This window comes from Lipotes vexillifer, unplaced genomic scaffold (genome assembly GCF_000442215.2).
Source record: "Lipotes vexillifer unplaced genomic scaffold, Lipotes_vexillifer_v1.1 scaffold999, whole genome shotgun sequence".
Lineage (NCBI taxonomy): Eukaryota > Metazoa > Chordata > Mammalia > Artiodactyla > Lipotidae > Lipotes > Lipotes vexillifer.
Genome location: NW_006774368.1, coordinates 450,798 through 474,165, shown reverse-complemented (window position 1 = coordinate 474,165; position 23,368 = coordinate 450,798).

Below are 23,368 nucleotides of genomic sequence, written 5' to 3'. Positions count from 1 at the left end.
TTATTGACAGCCAGCAGGAAGGAACCAGGTTTTGTGAGGCCTGAATCTTATGCAAATGAGGAGAGTCCTCTGTGCATTTGAATTCCTCTTCTGAGAGAGGCCGGAATTCTTCCTCCCAGAATCACAGGCTGCTGGGCTGGAGGAGAGGAGGTGGCGGGAACAGCATGGGTTGACGGGCGGGTGGCTCCCCACGGAAGGTGGGGCAGCAGCTTGGTCTGAGGGGCCCCTGGGGCTCTTGGCGAGAACAATGGTGGGCGTCTCGCGCAGGCCTGTGAGCGGCTTCACAGATGGCATGACTTTCAGCACTCGGAGCGTGTCGCCAGGCACCACCAGATGAGGTAGGAAGTGAGGTGAGGAGACTACCACACGTGCTTTTAAGGAAAGTCTGTTATCGCCTGGACTCAATTTCATCATGTGAAGGGATTGGAGGACAATATAGCTAGTTTTTTCCAATGCTCAGTTTTTTAAATTCACTTCAAATATAGCCAAGCCTTTGCCTATATTGTTTCTATAATGCTTATATGCATTGAAAGCAGGGTAAATTTTAATTTGTAATGAGTAGTAGGGTAATTTAAAAGAGCCCACCAGTTGGTAAGGTGGACTTAATTATATCACTAAACAATGACATCTAAATCATATGAGGGCCATACACTTATCTATAGGAAAAACTGGTTCTGTTGCCACTGATACCTATATTGATTTGAGTCAAACATGCTGCAATGTGTAATGCCATCCACAAAAGGAGCGAGAATATGAATGTTTTATGAAACCTATCACCCCTTTATGGCTTTTTCAAGAAGTAGCCATAACAATAATAAACAATATTTTCTGTGGTCTGTCCCCAGATTTCAGAGATCTCTAATGTCCCTCAAATTCCTCTCCCATAGGTAGGAGTTCCCCAGATCAGATAGGACTTTATAGATTTCATTTTATATACTATTCCAGAGTGATCATTGTGACTCAGGGAGAACTGTAGTCTTAAGGATTCTGTGGCAAGTTTGGGCTCAGTGAGAAAGAGTTCAGTGGTTGGTTGGTGAGGCTGGTGGAGGGAAGAAGTTACAGAGCCTACTGTGCGCATGCTCCCTGCTGTCGTCCTCCTTATCATCCTGTGTTATCCTGTGCTTTGTTTCTTTCTTTTTTTTTTAGCGGTATGCGGGCCTCTCACTGTTGTGGCCTCTCCTGTTGCGGAGCACAGGCTCTGGATGCGCAGGCTCAGCGGCCATGGCTCCTGGCCCCAGCCGCTCCGCGGCATGTGGGATCTTCCCGGACCGGGTCACGAACCCGTGTCCCCTGCATCGGCAGGTGGACTCTCAACTACTGCGCCACCAGGGAAGCCCTGTGCTTTGTTTCCGTCAGTGGTATCCAAGTCACTCATGTTCAGGCCTCTCGCCTTGTTCCTTCTGATTCATGTTTGACTCGTGTGTTCTGATAATCAATTGCCTTGTTGAAATAGGCAAAATACCTTTTCCCATATGAACCATGTTGCGTGACTAGACCTAAGGCTGTCTTGACTTTACAGTATCTGGTGTTCAAGTTTGCAGAAAAGTTTACTCCATTATTAAAGCATCCCCTTTCTAAATGCAGAGCTGTTGTTCAATCCTATAAGGTTTATGTTATGCAAAATGAGTAAGTTCTAGAGCTCTCTGATATGACATAGCACCTGTAGTTAACAATACTGTATTATGCTTGTAAAGTGTTTAGGGTAGATCTCATGGTGAGTGTTCTCACCACAAAACAAAACAAAACAAAACCCAAAGAGGCATGAGGAAATTTTTGGAGGTGATGGTTATGTTTATTATATATAGGTGTATGCATATGTCCAAACTCATGGCATTGTGTACATTAAAAATGTGCAGTTTTTTGCATTTCCGTTATACTTCAATTAAGCTGTTTGAAAAACAACGAAACAAAACAAAAATACCCCATCCCCAAGCTGTCACAGCTTCCAAGCACCCAGAAGACTCAAGTGTGAGTTTATGGAGTTGGGTTGGAGAGCATTTCATTCATCATTAAAATCATAGCTTTTTCTTCCAGCGTGTCACTTGCCCTCCCCACTCCCCCCAATTATCATTCTTAGGTTTGTTCAGGTTTTGTGAACTGAATCTTCTTTTAGTGGTAAGTTTCTTCCTTTTTAACTTTTCATTTACTCATGCAAATAGGTCCCTCTAGAAGTCCCATTACAGAGCATCAGGCCTCCCTTCTAGAACATAGTAATACAGTGGAATATTTAAAAAATTATGTCTGAAACAAAAGGAGAGCTCAGAATTTGTCTTTTCATAGATGAAAGGAGATAGTGCCATTTTTTATATCACCTTTGACTTCTATTTAGAAATTCATTCTTCATCCTCATGTGAGAAAAGGGTTAAGAATGGTCTCATGACCTTGGCCTCTTAAAACCAGCACAGAATTCTAATAGCACAAGACCAGTCTACTTGGAATACAGTTGCTGGGAATGGAATAACAGATTGTGGACAGAGGCTTCATGGTATCTGAAAGTCACAAAGGCTGAGCTCCAGCAAAGGTCTCTGAGAAATAGAGCTGCACCATATAATAATAATAATGATAATATTGTTATTAAATACTTAATGGTTTAAATGTATTAACTCATTTAATTCTAATAGTAATACTGTTATCATTAGTGTATTACTGGTGAACAAAGAGGCATGGAGAAGTTTAAGTTGTCTAATGGCACACAGACCAAAAGTAGCAGAGCTGGGTTTTGAACCTAGGTTGTCTAGCTCCAGAATCAGCATACTTAACCATTACGTACACTGCTTCAGAATAAAGAATGGTGTTCATATGGGAATAATTTTGTAAATAAATAAGGATTACTTATCTATCTTTCTCAGAATTCCCACACATGTAGTCATTATCTACTAAATGAGGGTTTCAAAAGGCCTTGAGACTTTCCAGATTTTCATTCATGATTCTAAATGGCTTTTGTGTACTGTGTTACCCAGTGTACCTGCTCTGGTGGTGACTCTGGTTTAAGTGAACTTCATTAGATGTAAAGCCATTTGCAGGGATGGGTGGGAGAGACGGTGATAATGTCAATGATAGTGATGGCTATGCTGCTGCTGAGGTTGGTGCAGTGTAGCTGTATAGTCCCTCTGAGGCAAGGCAGGTAACAGTTACAGAGCAGTGCTCTAGAGAGGTAGCTTTTAAATACAAGGGCTCAAGTTTTAATACCAACCGCTGTAGCAGAGAGAGTATTTGACATTATGTGAGATAGAAATCATACATCTTTTGAGTAAATAGGGTCAGTCTTCCAGGCAGCATTCAGCCCAGCAGATATTCTTTTTCTAGCAGAGCAAAGGAATTGTCTAAAATTTTCCATCCATAGTAGGAAGGCATTTTGGATGATATTGTGAGAAAGTCACCCCGTTTTTATAGACACTGTATTGCCAAGGGCAATAGTGAAATACACTGTTTAGTTCAGATTTAATTAGGTATATTATTACTTGGATTAAGATGTAAAGATTTCAGAAATGGAAAGAAGTAAGTGAATGAAGTTGGAAACTTTGGATATTAATGACAGAATTTTATCACCTGTAAAATTGGGCTCATATGGCCTACCTCAGTGTTATGAATATTAAGTGAGATAATATCATTCAAAAAATTGTGGAGCACCATATAAATTTAGGCTCTCATTGTCATTAAATATAGGCATCATTTGGGTCCAATATCCATTGAGAAGTATTTTTCTTTTCAAATTTACAATTTGTCATCCTTTGCTTTGAAGATTGTTGCTAACAAGAACCCTCCTCCATTAATTCATGTAAAGAAACTGATGTGTAACCTTTCCTTACTGTCCCAAACAAAGATGTGTTTGGTTGTTTACAGCTCTGTCAATGTTTATTCAACTCTGCTTCTTAGATTCTGTCTCCCCAAGCCTCTGCTTTAAAAGGTCTCCCTCTCCTAGATTCTTACAAACAAGACTTGCCTGTCTGTCAGCAACCCACAGCTCTGCCACTGTTTTTGAAGTTTGGCTTTAGTGGATCTTTGAAGGCTGACTTCATCCTCCTGGCTTGTGTACGTCCCACTCCACCCCATCGCATAGCTACTGCACAAGATATTCCCTCTCATTCTTTACACATGTCCTGGTTGGCAGGGCCGTGAGGCTGCGAGCATCACTTCTGGGCTGATACCACTGCCTTGGAGACCAGGTATAAACTTGGAGCAGTCTGAAAATTGCCGCCACGTGGGGAGTGAGCTTCCTGTTGTTTGGAAGGCAAAGTTGTGCTTGGTAGTAGAGAGATGCCTTCTCCTTTTGGCTGAAGTTTTTTGTGTTTTGTTTTTTTGTTGGTAAAAACTTTTGATGGACTTTCTGCTTGGGGAGTTGGCTGGCTGCTTCCTCTCATGCTAGGGTGAGATTCTATTTATCCCTCTGGTAAATCTTTTATAAGGATGCCTTATTCTCCAGCCAGCCTCCCAGAACCATGGCCTATAAATATCTTTATCCCCTTAACATCTCATCTCTGCTTCTCATCTTCAAATGAGATTTCACCTTACTTTTCATTCTATAAAGAGGACTTAATTTACCTATAAACTAATTTTTCTATCTCCAGACCCACTATCAGAACACAAGTGCTATTTTTGACCATTTCAGCAGTGAGAAACACCCCCTTGTTAGCTAAGCAGGTGGTATGAGATCCTGTTGTCTGTATTTCAGTGTTGCGTCAGGTGTATTGTTAAGCAGATAGTACAACTTTGAGAGGGTGCTAATTGGTTATATATGACCGGTGCTTGAAAATATGTAATCTAGAAGCCCTATAGCTGTTCTCAAAGTGTGGGGTCTGGACCAGTTTCAAAGACATCATCTGGGAACCTGTTGCAATTGCAAAATATCAGGCTCCACCCAAGACCTAATAAAATCAAATCCTGGAGGAAAGACCCAGTAGTAGTGCTTACCTGGTTTAACAAACCTGCAAGGTGATTCTGCTGAAGACTAGAGTTTGAGAACCACTGCCCCAAGGGATGAGGCCCAACGAGACCTTAATTAGCTCATGGCAGGTGATGGCTCAGTGAAACCTGCCCTGTGCTAGATTTTCATATACCTGCTAGAAAAAGGGGAAAGAAGGTCAGTGTGGATCTGTCTTCTAGTTTCACTGCATAGTCCAGGTGTTGGGAGTTTTAACTAATAAGAATAAGGCATTTTCCTCCACTGCAGAAATCTGAGATAAAAGTAACACTCGTTGCTGTAACAAATAGCCACCTCCCCTCCCCACAATATAGCAGAGGTTGAATACAATAGGAGTATGGGTCTCATAGTCCAAGGGAGTTTCAGGTAAACAGGAAGCCTCTTATTATTCAGAAACCAGACTACTGATCTTTCTAACAACCTTAACACATGATTTAGAAGTTTGCCCTAGGAGTTAAATCTGTCCATAAAAAATAAAAATGGATAAGCAAGGGACTGTTTTATAGTGAATCTTGGAAGTGCTGGGCATCACTTCTGAGCACATTTCATTGAGTAGAACTAAATCACCTGGTTACACTTCAATGCGTTGAGCACTAGGAAATGTGGTCTGCCTGTTTTCCAGGAAGAGGAGGAAACAGATTTTGGTAAATAGCAGTCTCTACCACAAATATCTGTTTTCCACATGTCTCCTTTAATGTTCTCATTGAAAGGAGAACTTTATTTTCAAGTTAGAATATTACCTAAGGAGTCTAGGAAAAATAGTTCTCATTCTATTATCCCCATAACAGACTCAGAGGCTATGATGTTCTCTTACAGAAACACGGTCGTGCCTATCAAAAGCAGGACATGTGCCACTAAATAGGCGGTTGACTCTCTCAACTTTTGTAATTTGGACTCCTGATACCTGGTCCCTGATATCTGAACATTGAATTGAATTGATATATGTCATATTTTGAATCTCACTTCTAGGTATTGGGGCAAAATACTCAAATCTCAAATTTTTTAAGGTAAAAAATTGGAATAGGAGTCAGAAGACCTGGGGAGCTTTGTGTTTATCAGAAAGGTACCTGTCTTCTCTGATCAGAATATTCCTTTATCTGTAAGATGGAGTTAGGCTGGATGATGATTCTGATAGTTTCTTCCAGTGCTGAAGTGTTAATGAGAGCAACTGCATTTTCTGTGCCTGAAATTATTTGTCAACAAACACTTACTGAGTGCCAACTATGTCCAAGGCATTGCAACCAGTGCAGTGTCAAAACACTGAACCAAACCTCTGTCCTGAGGGAGCTCATGGTCTACTGGTAAAGGAGCTAAATATATTGACAGACAATTATTAAGTGGTGTAATACCTAAATTGATCAATACATTTAAAAACACGGGTTTAGTAAAATAAAAAATCAGAATCTTGAAGAAATTGGTGTCCTTTAATGAAAATCTTGGAATTACTTTTATTTTTGTCCATATTTCAAATATCCTTTTCTTACTAAAAATATTATAATTCACTCACATACGTCACTAGTGTGTGTGAGACAGTAATCCAATGTTCTTTTTCTTAAAACACCAGTATATTAAATAATAATCCTTAAGCAAATTCTACAATTCCATTAAAAAAAACCAACCCTAAGCTAACTTAAATGACGCTCAGCTGCTCCATTTGGATTAATTTTAACTGGCTACATGAGAAAAGAAAATTTGGAAGACACCCAAATAGGATTTATAGAGATTCATATTGTGTCAGATTTTTCTGCTTTATGTGGATGTTGATATGTTCTCAGAAGAAATTTATAACTGCAATAGAGAACTGAATGAATATTGATTATTTTTTAGTTACCAAAACTAATTGACATATAAAGCTTTGTAAATCCTTTTAGATGAGGATGGGTGTAAATTAAAAACTAATTAAAGCAGAGGCTTATAAAGACACCATCTCCAATTCAATGGGTTATACATTCTTGCTGTGTATTAGGAAGATAATTTCTTAGTATCCCCACCCACAATTCCTGCCGAACAAACAAATCTTAGACATAAAAATTATTTTAATTGCTAAAAGCCAATTTACATATGTCTTTTTCAAAGGTAAATATAATTATTTTAGCAAAGTAAGATTAAAACAATTAATTCAAGGAAAAGTACCAGATGGAGACAAGAGGACTGGTCAGCTTGTTATCTGTAACCTCCATGCTTACTGTTAACAAGCTTTTTATCTTTGAAGGCAATAAACATCTGGGATCCGAGCACTGACACCTATTAGTTACAGTGGTTTCCTTTTACCTTTCTAAGCAATCTGATAGACAAACCTCCAGGAACCCCACAAAATTGGGCCCTTAATTGACCAAATGAATGGCTGTTGCTCCCTTTCAGTCTAAATTGAAAAGTGTGCTTCTCAGAAATGAGACAATGTACAGTGGAAAATATATTCCAGCTGTAGCTCCACTGGTACCCATCAGTGTGACCTTAGACTCTCTCCCCATTTCATTCCCCAAACAGCTACCAAAGTGATTTCTCTCAAACTCACATCTATCTCTTTAAAAAGTCTGGAACAGATAGGAGGATAAAGTCAACACTTTCAGGTTTGACATGCAGTGCCCCTTATCTTCTAGCCTCTTTCCTCCTTAACCTATACTCCTTTCTTACACTCCTTAAACTCTAGCAGTAGTGAGTCTCCCATGCTAAAGACATCTCCATCGTTTCAGTCTTGAATTCCTTATATCTGCATCTGGTTTTGGTGGCTATTTTATTTAGTCTTCAAGACTTAATAGTGCAACCGGCCTGTATGTAGCCTCCAAGGTCAACAAATGGCTTCATGCATTAATTAAACAAACATTTGTTGAGCTGTTGCCATATGCCAGGAAATGTTCTACACTCGGGGTATGTGGTAGTGGAAGAGGCTCCTGTTTCCTTTGTGCAAGAGACTCCTGTTTCCTTTGTGCAGCTCACCATACAAGGTAGGGAGATGAATGGCAAACAAGTAAGCAAATGAGTAACATAATTTCAGATAGAAATAGTTACAGTTGAGAAAATCAAACAGGGTGATGAGTGTTGCCATAGGATTCTGCCTGTGGTTCTGCTAGACTCCACAGTGAGCTCTTCTGGAATTCAGCAGTCATGTACTCTATTGCTTTTAGCTTCCACATCCTCCCTGCCCGAGTTCCAACATGGTGTCCAACACACTGGCCACACTGAATATATCTGGATGGACAGATGAATGAATGAATGTTAATATCTTCAGTTATTTAGGCTACAGTTTCTTCATCTTAAAAACGAAGGGATAGGGCTTCCCTGGTGGCACAGTGGTTGAGAGCCCGCCTGTGGATGCAGGCCACACGGGTTCGTGCCCCGGTCCGGGAAGATCCCACATGCCGTGGAGCAGCTGGGCCCGTGAGCCGTGGCCGCTGAGCCTGCGCGTCCGGAGCCTGTGCTCCGCAACGGGAGAGGCCACAACAGTGAGAGGCCCGCGGACCGCCAAAAAAAAAAAAAAAAAAAAAAAAAAAAAAAAAGAAGGAATTGAACAAATGAGTATTTAAAGCCTACCACCTTTGGGATTTTAGAAGTAGGTAATCTATATTGTCTGATGTTTTATTCATTTATAATATTCAAGCGAGCTGGTTATTTTGACATTTACTACAGAGTTACAACTAAAGATAATACCTTAAAAATACCTTTTCAGATGCCATCTTGTTTGAAAAAAGTATCAGCAGATGGTATTTTCTGGGATTTTACTCAGTTACTTCCCCAGATTCACTGCTGGAGTCTATAGTCTTTTTAAATCTACTTGTTAAACATTTTTGAATGCTCTATGACTCTATTTTTTCAAATACAAAGTGAACTAGAAATTACAATTCATATTCAATAGCAGTATTGGAACTTTAGCATATTTAAATTAAAATTATTCACTTTAAATACCAAATTTAATTAAAATGAAATAACTGGGTAATGTTACTTTTATAAAAATTCATTAAATCATACTCTTTCATTAAAATATTTTATATATTTTGAATACAAAGTGAAAAACAGAAGGAAAGAGATAATCAAATGACAGCATAAATTAATTAACTGAAAACAGAAAAATAATACAGAAAATCTTTGGATAAAATCAACATAATGGACAAATGTCTGAAAATTTTAATTAAAAAAAGAAAACAAAATATGCAACATTATGAATGATAAAAGGGCTACAACTATTGATAAGGAGGAGATTTAATACAAAATAAGAGGCTTCCCTGGTGGCGCAGTGGTTAAGAATCCGCCTGCCAATGCAGGGGACACGGGTTCGAGCCTTGGTCCGGGAAGAACCCACATGCCACAGAGCAAGTAAGCCTGTGTGCCACAACTACTGAGACTGCACTCTAGAGCCCACGAGCCACAACTACTGAAGACTTGGGCCTAGAGCCCGTGCTCCACAACAAGAGAAGCTACCGTAATGAGAAGCCCATGCACCACAACAAAGAGTAGCCCCCGCTCACCACAACTAGAGGAAGCCCGCACACAGTAACAAAGACCCAACGCACACAGACATACATACATACATATATAAATAAATAAATGTATAAAACAAAATAAGATTTGCTTTGTAAAGCCCACTTGGATACATTTCAAATCCTAATATATTGGATGAGTTATTAGGAAATTGTAATTATCAAAATTCACTAAAAGATTAAATTTATAAATATTGAAAAAATAAGAATTAAAATACCAAAGAATTCCCTCTTAAAAGGTTCTTGCTCTATGTGGTTTTATAGGCAGCTTATTTGAAAATGCTAAGGTAAAGTTAATTCTCATATTAACTTTTTAAAAGCCCAGAAAAATAAAATTCTGGGTAAAACAAATACTTCTACCTATTGTTATGAAGCTACATAATCATGATACCATAATGACTGCAAACTTTGCAAAGTAGCAAAAGATTAAAAATTCTACAAAATCATAAAAATTCTAAATAAAACAGATCAACTTCATCAATATATAAGTAGAATATATGATTTGAAGAGTTTATTCTAGGAATGCATAATTTAATATGGAAAAATTTCTTAAATCTTACTGTTGGTTAAAGGGTAAAACTGTTTATCTCACCAGATCTCTAAATGCTGTTTGATGTCATTTAAAACATATTATTGTTAAACTCTTTGTTTTCTTGCAAGTTAAGTAAAATCAGTGTCACTCTTCACAATGAAAACCTAGAAACATTTTTATTAAATAAGAAACAAGATGAAGGTGTTTGCTGTGATAAATCTTGTTTGGTGTATTCCAGGAAATTCTAGCTAATGAGATATGGAGGTTAGGGCTATTGGAAAGGAAGAAACAAAATGTTCTCTATTTATGTCAAGGATGACTACTACGTGGAGAAGCCTGAGAGAGTTAACAACTACAAAAAACGTTGTTTGGAATTAACAATAAGTATTTTTTGATATTTGGCTACTTACATAAAATAAATATTTAAAAAACAGTACTTTTTCCACATGACAGAAAATCCCACATAATATATATAAAGAAAAATAAAATATATTTTTAACTATGGCAACAGATGGTAGTGAGGATTAGCATTATTTACATGAATTACAAACTGTAGTGTAAGACATACATCTCTCTGTTTTTATAACTGGAGACATGTCATTGTTCCATAAATATTACAAATGTGTAAGTTCTTTCCACCTTATTTTTCAAATCTTACGCCTCTTCCAACCAAATTTACAGATAACTTCTCAAACTTTCCACAGTTATTCTAAAGTTTACTAAATAGATATTTGAGGATATTAAAAGATGATAGATAGCTAACACTCACATGATACTTAACCTGCCACGGCACAGGTGATCTTCTGAGCTTTATATGTGTTAACTCATTTACTCCTCACACAAGCTCTATGAGATACTTTCATTAATCCCTATTTGCTGCTGAGAACATTCTGTTTCTCCAAGATTACTTAACTGGCAGTACAGATCCGTGGGGAAAGGAAAGACAATTCAAACTGAGTTAAGTTATTCAGCAATTGTTGGGTCACGATTTGAATAAAATGACGATAGTTCCCCATTTTGTAGCAAATGCATTTCAAATGAAATAGGAGTTTAAATATTAAAAGATAATGGGAAAAATAGTGGCTTTTGTGACATGGAAGGATTTCCAAAGCAATAAAAATAAGGGAAAAAAGTTTAAAGTAAAAAAATAAATTATTATGATAAGATATTCAATCATTCTGAATTTTAAAAAGAATAAAGTATTAGAATATTACACGGGTTTATATTCAAACCCCATAATAAAAAATAGGAAAAGATGAATAGACTTGAAAAATCTGAAATGTAGACAGATAATAGCACTTTAAAAATTTTTTTCTATTAAAATAAATGAACTTACCAAATTGCTAAGGATTAAATAGTGCTGGTCTACCAAATGTAAAATAGATAGCTAGTGGGAAGCAGCCGCATAGCACAGGGAGATCAGCTCGGTGCTTTGTGACCACCTAGAGGGGTGGGATAGGGAGGGTGGGAGGGAGATGCAAGAGGGAGGAGATATGGGGATGTATGTATATGTATAGCTGATTCACTTTTGTTATACAGCAGAAACTAACACAGCATTGTAAAGCAATTATACTCCAATAAAGATGTTTAAATAAATAAATAAACAAATAAATAAATAGTGCTGGTAGCATAATGTAGTAGCATAATGGTTCAAGCGTGGATTTTGGAGCCATCTGCCACTAATGCATTCACTGAGTAAATTTAGGTAAATTCTTTAAATGTTCTCTTTCATTGTCTTCCTAATATGGATAATATACAATCAAAGATCTCCCTGCCCCACTTCATAGTGCTGCCTACGTTCCTATCCAGACACATCATCTAGCTATGCATGGTTCTAATCCTTTCTTTAATTTGAGGTGTAGACAAAGCATTGTACTAATAGTTTGGAGACCTGACCGTAAATCCTGGTCCTCTATTTGCTAGTACATGAGTACTAGGGCAGGTTTTCTCAACTTCTGGATTAGACTGGATTGCATCTGTTTGGATTAGAGTAGATCAGTGATTTTCAAACACATTTCTGAAAATCCGAGGAGTTTATTGGCGGTGACTTGATGACTGCTGTAAGAGGTGGGGTTGGGGGCGAGTAGGAAGCCTGGAAAAGGAGTTCCAGACTTCAACACTTGTTTCGTCTGCCAGTGATGAAAGCCCACAGACTTGTTGCCATCATATCACCAGTGCTATCAAGAGGAAGAAAGACATGGTGGGAGGGGAGTGCATTTCAAAGTCCATCTCGTTTGATAAACTGTTCTCCAGGTATGGTCATTCACCAAATTACTTGTATCCTAAGCTCCTCTGTTTCATAAGAAGGCCCTACTAACACCTTACGTGCAGCCCCTTCCTCCAGTGTGGTTGGGTGGATGAAACGCTGTAAAAGTATTAGGCAAAGAAGAGTAGACGAATGAATGTTTGTCCTTCATTTTTCTTTCAGGTCATGCATTCTGCCTTTGCTAAACAAAAACGAACAAGCAAAAGCCTATCAGAATGCACTGTTTCTAAGGGAGTTAATCTTTGTTCCCTTCCCCCCCCCCCCAAGAACCATGTTACTCAGCTTCATCCTTGCTTTGCATATTTTGCCTGTTCTTGCTAGTCTCTGCTCCCTCCTGCCACACATACACACAAGCACCATGGAGCAACTCCCTATAGGTTTCCTTCTGTCCCTTGTTCAGATGCTGGACTGAAGTTCAGGAATAAGAGCTTTGTTGATTTTGGAATTTCTATGTTGGGAACTCATCAATATGGACAGTTCTCTGAGAAATGATGCTGATAAATATGGTCTGGAAGCAGGATGTGTTCTACTTGCTATAGAGTTAGAGTAGCATCATTATGAGGTAAATTGTAAACTATTGCTAAACTGCATATATGTAAATGAATGATCCGTAGTACCCTGTTGCATCCCTAAGAAGTGTGCATGCTTTCTTCATTGGATTTTCTAATATAATGCTAAATACTGTCCTTCTACTAAAGCTGAATTCAGGATTCTTTTCAATATGTGACCCTGACAAAGTTTCCCTTTTGCTAGATTTCCTTCAGACCCAAGTGCCTTTAGGCTGACTGTTAGTCCAGATGATTGGGCAGGCTGAGAGGAGGCCCATGATCTCCTGCATATCTTAATAGGGTGGTTGCTGGTGGGGCAGAATGATTGGCATACAGCAATTCCTGAATGACTGCAACTAGGACCTCAACACATTTACCATCTGTTGAACAGGGATAGTATTTCAGGACAGCAGAATGTATTTAATAACTTCTTCAAGGTTCTTTCTTGATTTCCCAGGATGATCACTGAAAATATTGAATAAAATTGGTCCCTAGATAGGGCTGCATCAATTCTACGACAGTAAAGCCGTATCCTTAGAAATGAACATCCTGTAGAAGTCTGTGGTACTTATTTAAGAATTGATGAATCTGGTTTTAATGTGAAGATGAGGGTTGTCAGATATTTTTCTTGTTTCTGTCATTAAGTAACCGAAGTATACTTTGTTGTCTCGGGTTAACTGATGATATTTTACAGTATCTTGTTAAAAATATATTAGCCACAACATCCTGTGTCAGTTTTAGGAAGGAGCTTGGGAATTTAATTTTCTCTCCTTTCCTTTTGGAAACATTAAATATTGAAAAACATGTTGGAATACTAATACTAGTAGGTGCTACATTTTCCTGTGGAAGCATCCCAGCAGGTACAGAAATTTCACCCATCTTTTTGACTCTGATCTCAACGGTGACTTCTTTGAGGCACTCGGCAAGATTTTTATTTTAAAGCCATCTTTCATCATTGTCCAGACCCTACACAGTTCATCCTTGTGGGAGGAGTCTTTAAGCATTATTAATGTCTCTTCTAAGTATCCGATCAATCTGAAGATTGGAAAAATATCTCCATCTACAGCAAATTTGTGGGCATTATCTTAAAATTCAAGAGTGTAATGTGACCAGAGGGATGGTACTTTGATGGGTTTCTGTACAATGGGTTTTAACATACTTATTGCTAGAAATGAGTTATATAGGCATTTTCACAACATTTCAGAAAATCTTAAGCAGCTGCTTTTCAGTTTTATTTAGCCTTAAGGATATGCTCGCATTATAGGCAACTCAGAAATAACTGCCTGAAGCTAGTTCAGGAAGTCCCTGGGATCATCAAACGAAGAGCAAGGTGGAGAAATGTGAATTAACAGAGCCTCTCAAAGAATGCTGTCAGGTGTATTGAAGGACCTTGGACGTGGGGGGGTCCGCTTGGAATATTTAGATTAACGAGGTGTTTGTATGAGTGCATAATCATGATTACGTGACTGACTGAAGATAAAATGAAAATACACGGTTAGGGAGATCGTCACCCATTTCGCCAGTGTTAGCAAAGAGGTTTCTAATATGAAGCTTTGAATGGAATGGCTAAGGGAAGCTGTGCTTTTTTTTTTTTTTTTTTTTAAGGAGAAAAGCTGTGGTTTTCTTTTTTTTTGAAGATGTTGGGAGTAGGAGTTTATTAATTAATTAATTTATTTTTCCTGTGTTGGGTTTTCGTTTCTGTGCGGGGGTTTTCTCTAGTTGTGGCAAGCGGGGGCCACTCTTCATCGCGGTGCGTGGACCTCTCACTATCGCGGCCTCTCTTGTTGCAGAGCACAGGCGCCAGACGCGCAGGCTCAGTAGTTGTGGCTCACGGGTCTAGTTGCTCCGCGGCATGTGGGATCCTCCCAGACCAGGGCTCGAACCCGTGTCCCCTGCATTAGCAAGCAGACTCCCAACCACTGTGCCACCAGGGAAGCCCGGAAGCTGTGCTATAGAGCATTTTGTTTGGCCCTCTCTTCGGGTGATGATCCTCTCCCAATAACGTGAATATTAGGACTCTTTCTAGAATAATGCACATTTACAATATGAGAGACCAAGAGCCCTATAGGTTTGTGGTACAGAAGATATGAAACATTTGGACTCATATTCATGGTGTTGGCAAGGTTTTGCTTGTAAGAAAGGAAAGGATACATCCGGAGGCAAAGCAGATAGAGGCCTCAATTTCTACTGGATTCTTTCCAAAGAAATGCTCTGAGTCGGTGGTTTTAGGAAGCCACTGTGGGTTGAAGGTCTTGTTAACATGAAACTTGAATCGTCTTCTCTCTCGGCCTTTATTCATTACCAGCCTATAGACCACATAATCTGCATCTTAATCACAAAGTCTGCATTCTAACTTCCGTGTCACCAGATAGAATATATGCAATCCAAATGTAGATTTCCAGCTAAGACATTGTCTAGGAATGTTGCAACCTAGGAGTTAAAATTACTATCACGGGGCTTCCCTGGTGGCACAGTGGTTGAGAATCTGCCTGCTAATGCAGGGGACACGGGTTCGAGCCTTGGTCTGGGAAGATCCCACATGCTGCGGAGCAACTAGGCCCGTGAGCCACAACTACTGAGCCTGCACGTCTGGAACCTGTGCTCCGCAACAAGAGAGGCCGCGATAGTGAGAGGCCCGCACACCGCTATGAAGAGGGGCCCCCGCTTGCCGCAACTCGAGAAAGCCCTCGCACAGAAACGAAGACCCAACACAGCAAAAATAAATAAATAAACAAATGTGGGTTTAAAAAAAAAATACTATCAAGGTTCTGCATTGAGAATAGAAACATTCAAGCCCAGAGTCTTTCTAAGCAGCAGTAGACTGACCCTGACATGTTGTACATAGATTCACACACCTATCTTTACATATACCTTGAGGGATATCGTAGAACCTCTTAAAGTTTGGTGTAATTTTTTCCCCAGGATCTACAGGTGTCTGTGTGCTATTTTACTGATCCCACATTGAGGCTATAGACTAGAAATTTGGAGTTTATACTTCACATTTCACAAATGTTAAGCACAATGCAACACAATTTCTGAAAATAAAGAACTATATCTTACGGAGGTTCTCCTGAAGCAGAAATATTTTATTTAGTTGTTGTTTTTGAATATTTTCAAAAACACATTCCTGACCCATTTAAGTCAAAGATTTTTTCCAAGACCTATATGATCTACAACTCAAAATTACTGTTTTAGAGCCCAACATGAAGCTTCTTTTCAACCTGGAAAGTGAGATAGCAATTCCTTGTCTCTTGGATTAATTTTTGAAGTGAAGATTTACGGCCTTTCCAAAGCAGTCAGTCAAGGTTCTAATTCTTGTCTTCCCGATGTATTAGGTAAAAAGGAATGGGATCAGCTGACTAATGAAAGGCAGATAAGGGTGGCAGAGGGGGTATAGGGAACACCCTCCCCCTATCCCAGTTAGCCTACATGTCAGATATGTCATAGCTAGTCAGATCTTTCACTAAAGACCCTCTCCAACCCAGAATCACATAAGGATATGTTTCTTTCTGGTTCTGTTAAAAATGAAATAGAGGCAGTGAAGAGGGAAACAATGTTACTTTGTAAGAGCCTGAGAGTTGGCTTTCCTCCATTTTTCTGAATTACTCCACACTTAGGAAGGAGATTCATAGAAAGGTCTCCAACTGACTGCATTTTCCTCGTGCCTCCACCCCAAGTGAGTGAGAGTTTACAAAAGGGGAAGATAACTGGCCTCAAGAACTGGATGGTTTCTTTTCATGTAAACACTTATAAACAAGCCTTGGGCTGTTTGGAGTCACCTCCTGTATATTTGTAGTTTATGAGACAAATCCTCCTCAGTGAATTTTCTTCACTCGATTGCATTATGAGAATAGGAATTAGTCTCATGTTCTCTCTCTTAACACCGAAGTGTCCCCACAATGGTAGTTATGAAAGCAGCACTACTTAATATTTTTTTTTTATTGAGTGATTCAAGGGGAGCGCCGGATGCATATTGCTTGACTGTTATTTTCAGACCCTTAGGCAAGAAGTCATTTGCTTCAGCATTTAGGCAAGACCATGCTAAATGTGGAGTACAGAGTGGAAATCCCAATTTGTCAATTCAGATGGCATTCACCTAGAGAAAATATTAGAATACTTTAATCTATCGCAAGGCATTTAAGCAAGGTACATAACCAGAGTGATGCTTTATATTTCTTCCTTCTTAGGAGAAGTTTGTGGTCCATTAAATAGACTCTGAGTAGAAATCGGAATCCCTTTTAAAAGAAAATGCAGGGTACATCAAGTTGATTGTGGAGATTTAATCCGCTTGAGGATATGGGGAGGGGGAAGGGTAAGCTGTGACAAAGCGAGAGAGTGGCATGGACATATACACACTACCAAACGTAAAACAGATAGCTAGTGGGAAGCAGCCGCATAGCACAGGGAGATCAGCTCGGTGCTTTGTGACCACCTAGAGGGGTGGGATAGGGAGGGTGGGAGGGAGGGAGACGCAAGAGGGAAGAGATATGGGAACATATGTATATGTATAACTGATTCACTTTGTTATAAAGCAGACACTAACACACCATTGTAAAGCAATTATACTCCAATAAAGATGTTAAAAACAAACAAACAAAAAGAAAATACACTTAAGGAGGTGGAGGAATTATACACGGAAGAACTGGGGACATGGAGAAGCTGCTCCTTCCTATGTGTGTTTCCTGATTCTTCAACCTGATTTAACTCCTTTCTTCTCTTGTACATAGTGATTGTCTGTATTTGTACATGCTCTGCCCTCTGCTTAGACTGTATCCCCTCGATAACTCCTAGACATCTTGTGGGTCTTTCTTTTTAGTTAGAGAAGCTTACCCTGCCTCTGTACCATTCAAATAATGTCCTCTACTGCTATTCTTTTAATTCGTTTCCTTTGAACACTTAGGACTTTGTGATTTTACATGTATCTGTGTGCTTATTGGCTTGATACTTGTTTTTTAAACCAGACTATCTGCAATGAGAAGACAACAACCATCACACACACCCTGCCCCATTATCTCTAGTGCATAGCACAGGCTCACCTCCTTTTTGATGATAATATTCAATATTATTTATAACATAATATACAATGCTGTTTATAAAATATGTGATTATTTATAACAACTAAATGTAATATACCTTTACTATCCTTAATTGAATTTGGTATATAATATAAGCTACCTAACACACATAATTTTTAAGAAGTCAGTGATTATAATAGAAAAAAGATATAATTAATTGCAATAAAATGCTGTGTATTTCAATATGTAAGTGCTCAGGCATGACTTCATGAGGAGATGTGATAAAGTAGGCACACATACATGTGTGCATGGCATCACTGGGCCATGGCACACACAGTAGGATGCACCATGTTGTTTTGTTGACTCAAATGCCATGGCATAGCCTTTGATGGTGGGATTTTCCAAAATAGTGACCATATATTGGTAAATTCTCAATCGAATTGTATAAAATATTTATTTGATGAATATATTTGCACTCAGGGAATTCAATATCTATTAAAACTGTAAATCACTCCTTGTATAATGTATACAATATGGAGATAGGTTCTAAGCTCAATTATAAACCAGTTTCTTAGCCACATGAGGGTGCAGCGGGATATTTATTTGAAAGTCATGCCGGATTGGGACGGTTCTTCTTTGAGACTGTCCTAAATGTTGTATGTCTGGTGTCTCTGGATACTTGTACAGTAAATACCAGGAGTTCCTCCAGTTTCTGTGACCACCAAAAACTGCCCCAGCTAAATTCTAAAGTTTCCCATGATACCTGCAAAGCACCACTACTTTCAAGAAACTCTGGTCATGCCTATTATAGTTACTCCAAATGTGTTGAATAAATGGATATATTTGTACCTCTGTTACTGTTTCTTTTCAGCGTATTTGTTTTTCTTTTATGAAGACTTCTGACTCTACACCTAGTATTGTACCTTGATTATGTAAAATGCTTAATTATGTATTTAACTGAACAAAAAGGTGAGTAATAAAGTTTTCCACGTGTAGAAGCTAATTGTCGGAGTCCCTCTTTGCTGTTCCCTCTCATAGAGCTACATTTTCCTGTCCGCTTCAGGACATTCTAATTATTTCACTTGGCTTCCAGCAGGGACACTAGTGAGGGGAAATGTTACCAAATTTTTGTCTGACCCACCATTGTTGTCTACCATGGGCTGATGGTCACGAATTTCATTAAGAAGCCGGAGGACAGATTTAATGAAAAAGGCTACCTGTGAGGTCTTAGACCTTTCTCATATATTTTCATCCTATCATTGAACATTTTTCCACATTTGAACATTTTTCTCTTCAAAATAATGATTTTCATGTCAGTGAATCCTGACACACAGGAAAAACTTTACCAGGAAAAGATTGTGAGTGATAGTCATAAGACAGAGGCCATAAGAAAAGTTTTTTAGATTATTTTTCTGTATCTATACTGATGACTTTATAATTTATTATGATAGTAGTATGTCAGTGTTTGAAGTAAAATTTTAAAAGGAGTTCAAATAGTTTTTGCTTACGCCAAAGCACTGGGCTAGCAGTGAGAAATCCTGTACTTTGTAATGACTTTAGGTACTGTGCTGTCTCAAACCAGACAGTTAACCTATTTCTTGCAAATTATTTCTCTTGTGAGGTTGAATTAATGCTTGTAAACAGTGCTGAGAATGAGCTATTTCAATAGAAGATGTTTCAGAAATGCAAAATGTTATTGTTACAATTTGTGCTTCTGTAGATAAATCTTTACTTTCAGCGCTGGGCCATGATTGTTCAGGGGTGGCTAGACCTCAGACTGAAAGTTTAGATAATGAGACGGGGTATTTTCACAGTTTCTTGCATCTCATTCTCAAAATATTCAACCCCAATGCAAATACAAATAGTGTAGCAGATATATATACTGTCACCTGATTTGCAGCAGGAGCCATTGGCAGATGGCAGGGACAGAACTTCCTGTTCTGTTCTCTCTCTGGCTACCTGGTGAGAAGAGTCCCGTTTCTATAAAGCCTTACAAATACAAAATCGAAACAACAAGTTAAATCCACTTAAATCAGGTTGCTTTTAAAATTTAGGGTTTTTTATATCCATGAAAATAGTGAAACTTTATTTCTTCTCTAATCCTTTTATAGCACCTGCTCCCTTTATTACTCATCATTTATCATGGCACTTAATCATATCTCTCTTGTGTTGTTACCTGTTTGATGGGCATATATCTTGTCTTTCTAATTAGATTACAAACTCCCATGAGATAATGATCATCTTTTCTTAAAAAACAATAAAGGGAATTCTTCTCACTATCCAGCTTGCTTTCTGGCCTACAATAGATAATCCATATATAATTATTACATATCATAGAATAATAAAATAAAAATCTTATGTTGAACAGCAATACAATTGCTTTCCCGCACCAAAATTTACTGAGTAATTCCCATTTGAGTAAAATCTTCATAGCTATCATCTTCTTTTACCATACCTTACTCTCAGATGAAACATAGATTTCAAAAAATAATTGAAATCACAGCTAATCACTTCAGATAATGCTAAAGTTTCCATCTTGGTATTCTTTATTCATTTGAGAGGTTGTTATATTTCAGGAGAAACATGTTGTTTTGGAAAATTGTTTTTCACCACCCTCCTCTTTCTTGCACACTGGACTCTGAAAGACCAAAGTCATATATTCTCTTCTTTTAGCAGCAGAATTCCTTACAGAGAGAAGAATCTCAAAATGTTTAATATAGTGCTGTGTTTCATACCCCTAAATTGTTATATATATATATATATATATATATATATACACACACACACACACACGTGTGTATATATGTATATACATGTGTATGTATGCTAACATTTTCCTCCAAATAACAGTAAGATCAACAGAGTGTACAAATCTAGGACTGAAAAGGAAAATCTCAACATCAGTCTCTCCCCTTTAATCTGGTTGGGTATAAGCCGTCTATCTCAGCTTAATTATCTATCTGACTGCCTGGACAGACTGAATGCACAGCAGAATATGTTTCACATTACTCTGCTTTTATAGGTATCACTATAATTATATGGCTACCACACTATACTAGACATCAGCAATTTCTGAAGTGTGTCTCAAACTACACTCTTTGTGTAGGAGGTTCATAGGTATTACTAGGAGAACAACTTTCATGGTCAAAGACATTTGGAATAATTCTGGACTTTGGGCTCAGCTAAATGTTAGTTTCCTTAGAGGGAGGCTTCTTAGAGCCTATAATAATGTACTGTTTAAATCTCCAATGGGACCATGTATTATACCGTATTTCCCAAAATTATTTAACCACAGGAAATTTTACCAAAGCATCTTGTGGAACTGATGTTTCTTAGAACAAACTTTAAGAAATATTTTAATAGATTAATTATGGATTAATTACTTCTTTCCAATTACATTTTGCTAAATCTAACCAAAGAAATTCTACACACGTGGTTCTTTTTTTAAAATTTTAATTTTTGTACACAGCTTTATTGATATCTATTTCACATATCTCACAATTCACACATTTAAAGTATGCAATTCACTGCTTTTTGGTACAAACATGGTTCTTAATTGCAAAGCAACCAGAAAATACATACTTTTATTTTAGATGAACCAGGAGAACTGCCAACCTTGAATAACTATAGAATTTGTCCTTTTGCCATGAGAATGATTATTCACCTTCCACCTTTCTTAAAAAAGTCTATGTTATCATCCTTAAAAAAAAACAAAAAAAAACCTTAAGTCATTTTTAAGGGGTTCTAAATAGCAAAGAGGTAACCATTTCTCCTCCTTTTCCCTTATATTTCCTGCATTGGTAAGTGCGACAGTGTGAACCTAATTTAATGCTCTAGGCCAGGATCTTGCAGAATCTCATAGTGTTTCATGATAAGAAATACTTTTCAGTTACTTGGGAGGTACCCCTATAAGGTTTAAGGGCTTAACTGAATCAGTGTTGTCCCTACACTACATCCTGAAATATGTAGTTTAGATTAAAAAGCCCTATATCAGCTTATTTTCTTGTTATTTTCCTCGTTCCATAAACCAGTGAAGAATGAGAAATTGTATTATCTCCTGGGAGGCAGATCAAGGCTCCTTTTTATACAAAAATTATCAGTCTTGAATGGAAGAAGAGAATCAACATGTGTTGATTACATACTGTATGATCATCACATGCAATCTTCAGAACAAACCTATAAGACTGTTATGAATGTGTTGAAATTATATGTGAGGAAATCACACTTCCCTCCGCACCCCAAGAGGTAGCAAATGGCAGAAATGTTAATTCAGGTATGTCAGATTCCAAAGTTTAGCCTCTTTTCTTTTTTATATTGCTTTCCAAACAAAGGCTACAGACAGTCTTGTAAAGAGATAATCCACCCCCTTCATTCACTGCTTTTCTTTAAAATAAAGGTTCATTGGAATTCAAGTTTAAAAGTATCTTTACCATATCTACATTTTTAATGTAACACATGCATGGTTAGGGTTATCTACATCTTCAAGTACCAAAATAATGTAGCTAAAGCAAAGAGGAAATATATATATATTTTAAGTCAAATATCAAGAGGCCTGTGCTGGAGAATATGGAGACTAATATCTGCAATTCTCCTAGCCTTTCCCTCATGTTATTTCTCTTCAGGTTTACAGAAATGGCTATGGTATTTTCATGCGTCATATTCACGTTTGAAGTAGATGAAGGCGATGGTGGAGAAAGGGTAGGGTGAGAGATGTCAGTGCAAATGATACCCATCCTTTCTATCAGCAAAAGCAAAAGCCTTTCTAGTGTCCACAGTAGATACCCGTTTCCTTCTCTACGCCTGGAATTTTTGTGTTATATGGCCACACTAGAGAGTTAGAAAGTGAGACTTTACCCTGGCAGGCAAATAGCTGCCCTGAGCATAATCAAGGTTTTGATAGGAGGAAGAGAGAATAAATATTGGGCAGGTTACTGATAGTGTCTGCTACAGTCTGCCACATACCGCCTTATCAGTTTCAATCCACATTTCTGCTTCACTTTTATGAAGCTTATTGATTGGTTGTGACGAATCAGCCTTCACTACTTCAAGGTTTGTGGAGATGGATTATTTCTAATATAATAGGAAGGTAGGATTTTTTTTCATTAATACTAACTTTAATTCTAAATACAGATAACATTTAAATTGCATTATGTTTTATGTTCTAACAACGTGAAATGTCCTGGATATATGCTCAGGATGTGTCAAAGAAAAATGTGGGAAATAGCATTTCTTACTAGTAGGGCACTTTGTTCTGGGTGAAATCTCTGAGGTGATACTAGGGCCTGGGGATAGAGCTTCCGAGGTTTTAGAAGACAATCTGAAAATACCTGTTAAAACGTAACATGCACATACCCTTTGACTCAACAGTTTTACTTCTACAAGTTTATTCTTAAACATCTATTTGCACGAAATTGCTAAGAACACATAGAAGAATCTTTTTTGTAATAGTGAAAAACTGAAAACTCCCAAAGTCATTTGTCCATTAACATTTTATATATATCTGTACTGCCTCCATTTTTACAGTGAATATGACATGTTCACAATAAAACAAAACAAGAAAATGAAAATAAAAGCATTGTAAAATAGTATAGGACATCAGTTTTTTTATTTT